Source organism: Plecotus auritus (genome assembly GCF_963455305.1).
Source record: "Plecotus auritus genome assembly, chromosome: 11".
NCBI lineage: Eukaryota > Metazoa > Chordata > Mammalia > Chiroptera > Vespertilionidae > Plecotus > Plecotus auritus.
In genome coordinates, this window is record NC_137777.1 from 44921310 (window position 1) to 44924627 (window position 3318).

Genomic DNA, 3318 nt, shown 5'->3' on the forward strand with positions numbered 1-3318 from the left:
TCAAATATTCAAAAGGCAAAACATTTAGCACGCCACCCTTGTACCTCTGAGACCGTGTTTTAAGTTGGAGGCCAAGTTCAGGTCCCTGTTAAAGTGAACTTTCTGATCTTGGTTCTGTCCCCGGTGGTTACTTGTCCACACTGAAAAACTAAACATTAAACCTGACCCTTTTCTTTTTAAACACAGAAAAGTCTGGGGTGTCATGTTAAAAGATATGTTTCCTCCTGCAAAACCGTATCCCTGAGCAATATTTATGGTCGGACCAGAAGGGCCTTGTTCAAATGCTAGGAAAGGCAGAAAGCACAGGCCCGTCGAGGGAGCGGAGAGAGCAGAGATAAGTATTTTTCTACTAAACCAAATGCAACTGTAATCTTTAAAAATTGATTTTAGAGAGAGGAAGAGAGAGAGAAACATCGATTGGCTGCCTCCTGCATGCGCCCTGATGAGGGGTGGAACCTGCCATCTTTGGGTGCCTGGGACCATGCTCCAACCAACTGAGCCACACCGGCCAGGGCTATTGCTATTGAACAGGTCAAACACAGCAATGAACTTGGTCAGGTTAGCCAACCTATGTGCAAAATAGAACGCCATGATTCCGTATGACTTCTATTTTTCTTGTTTTCAAGAATGCAACAACGAGCTGGTTAGCTCTCGGAGTTGGAGCCCACCCAGAGCCCTGCACCCACGCACTGCCCGGGGCCGAGAGGCCTGGACCAGGACTGGCTTATTTTCTCGCCAACATGTATTTATCTTCAGGCACTTCTTGAACACCAAAATATCCTAGGTCTGGTACCTGGAGCTGTTAGCATGTCACACAGTCGATATTCACACTAAAGGAAAAGATAACCTCACTTGCAAGTAGTCTTCTTGGAGCTACATACAATGAGTGTGGGGCCCCTGCTCTGTGCTAAGGAAGCACTGTGTGCGTGGCATCTCATTTCATTCTCACAGAAACCCTCAGAAGTAGGTGAGGGCAACCCTGGCATTCCCCGAGGACGCAGCAGATTTAGGATTTACAGCCAGATTTACCACAATCGAAAGTACTGCCCGAGCTGACTTCTCTTGTTAAGATGCTCCTTTGCATACTGTAGATGGAGGTTTTGAGTGTGGCTGTATATTCCAGGCCCCCATAAACAGGAATTCTACGTGATTCCAAATGTGTCTGCACTCTGCTACCCTCCACTGGAGGGCGTGCCGGATGGCGCAGGCTCACACCTGCAGACATGTGCTCCCGCTTCCCTGTCCCCGGCCACCGTACTGCATTCCAGCCAAATCGGACTACTCCTTTCTGTGATCAGAACATGCTTCACCTTTCCCACCTGGCCTGGGCGGGGATGTAACGGAATCCCACCACAAGCTCCGCTATGCTTTATCTTTCCCAAATCCACTGCTTTTCTATGTGGACCCCTCTTTCTGGTGGCATTGAGGGGAGTTGGTAGAAGCCAAGCAGGAATGACTGCATAATTTGCAAGTTCCCATGCACGATGAAAAATGCAAGCCCCTTGGTCAAAACTTAAGAATTGCAAGATGACCACACTGGAGCCAGCCCATTCTGCATAGAGACCTGTGCAACGTGCAGCACACACCCAGGAGGCCTGCCCTATTGTCCATTTCAAATTCCTTTCATCTCTGTGGTATGTCTGAATGCTGGGGCTTAGCTAGTACACGTCGAGGGCAGGAGGCATCTAGTCCTTGGTGCCTGCTGTCTGTGCTGAGCCAGCCTGTCTTCCTACCTCTCCATCCATAGTCCAAGCGGCTGCCTCATTCTCACCCCTGAGCCCTTTTCCTTCTGCCGCTGCTGCAGGGCCCACGGGAGGAGCTTTGAGTCAGCCTCCGACCTGAACACAATCCGGCTCTCAAACCGTCCAATCTTTCCAAGGGTATCACCCCATTCAGAACTTGGCTTGGGGGGAAACACAGAACCGACCCCCTGTCTCTCCACCTGAAGCATCCTGGCCACTGCCCTCCGGGCCAAGATTCGGCAGAAGCCAGGAAGGATCCCCTCTCTGGCCCGTTCTGCTTTTGGCACCCACTGAAGTGAAGAATATCCAACCATCAAGTTGTCCCAGTGGAGGAGAAGTTATGAAGTCAGGGTGGGGAGGGAAGGGGAGAGTGAGATACTGGGAAGGAAATAATTGGCTATTTTAAATTCATTATCCAGCCACTCATTGTATCTCCCGCCTGTCAAGACTGTGTGTGCTAATGAATTAAATAAACTGATGAAAAAAATAGATCCGGAGACATCGAAGCATGGAACAGACTGTCAAACCTCAGAGGGAAGGCAGGGGAGGGTGGGTTGGTGGGAAGAGATCAACCAAAGAACTTGTTTGCATATATGCATAACCCCTGGACACAGACAATAGGGCGGGGAAGGCCTGGGGTGGGGCAGGCTAGAAGAGCTCAGGGGGGAAAAAGGGGACATACATAATACTTTCAACAATAAAGATTAAAAAACGTGGGTATGTGAGCCTCTCGGTGGGGGGAACTCACCACCTCCTTAGCTACCCTATTCCACTTTTAGAAACAACTTTTATTACTTTAAATTTCCCCTTTACTGTTTATAAAAATTAAAATGCACACAGGTACACACGCACACATGCAAACACATACAGACATACATGCACACACACTCAGAGCCAGGGAGATGACAGAGCCCTTCTCTGCACCATGATTCCCTCCCACTTCTGGAAGCAGAAAACTCATTCTTTTGCGTTTTATTGGTCAGTTGGTTATTTTTTCTTGTTTGTATTTTTTCCTTAGGGTAATGCATACTTTTTATTTTTTAATTTATCCTTATTATTGAAAGTATTACAGATGTCCCCTTTTTTCCTCCCACTGACCCCGTCCACCCTGCTCCCACCTGCCCCGCCCCCAGCCTTCACCTCACTTTTGTCTGTCCATGGGTTATGCATATCCTATATAATAAAAGCCCAGGGACCAAACCATGGAACAACCGGTCAACCAGTCACTATGATGCGCACTGACCATCAGGGGGCAGACACTCAATGCAGGAGCTGCCCCTAGTGGTCAGTGCACTACCACAGTGGGAGTGCCGCTCGGCTGACCTGAATGTGCGGCTGCTCTCACTGCGAACCCCAGGCCGACGGGCAGGAAGCCAGGCTGTGATCATCGCCTCCTAACCCCAGGCTCCTCCTCCTCACTCCCTGCCACCTCCTTTGAGCGCCTGCAGGTTGCGCAGTGCCACCACCAGGCTCGCAGAGCTGACCCCAGAGGCTGGGAGGCGGGTTCGTGGCCATCACGAGACTGAGGCCTACTCTGCCGCCTCTCAGTGCAACTGTCCCTGCGCCCAGCCCCCAC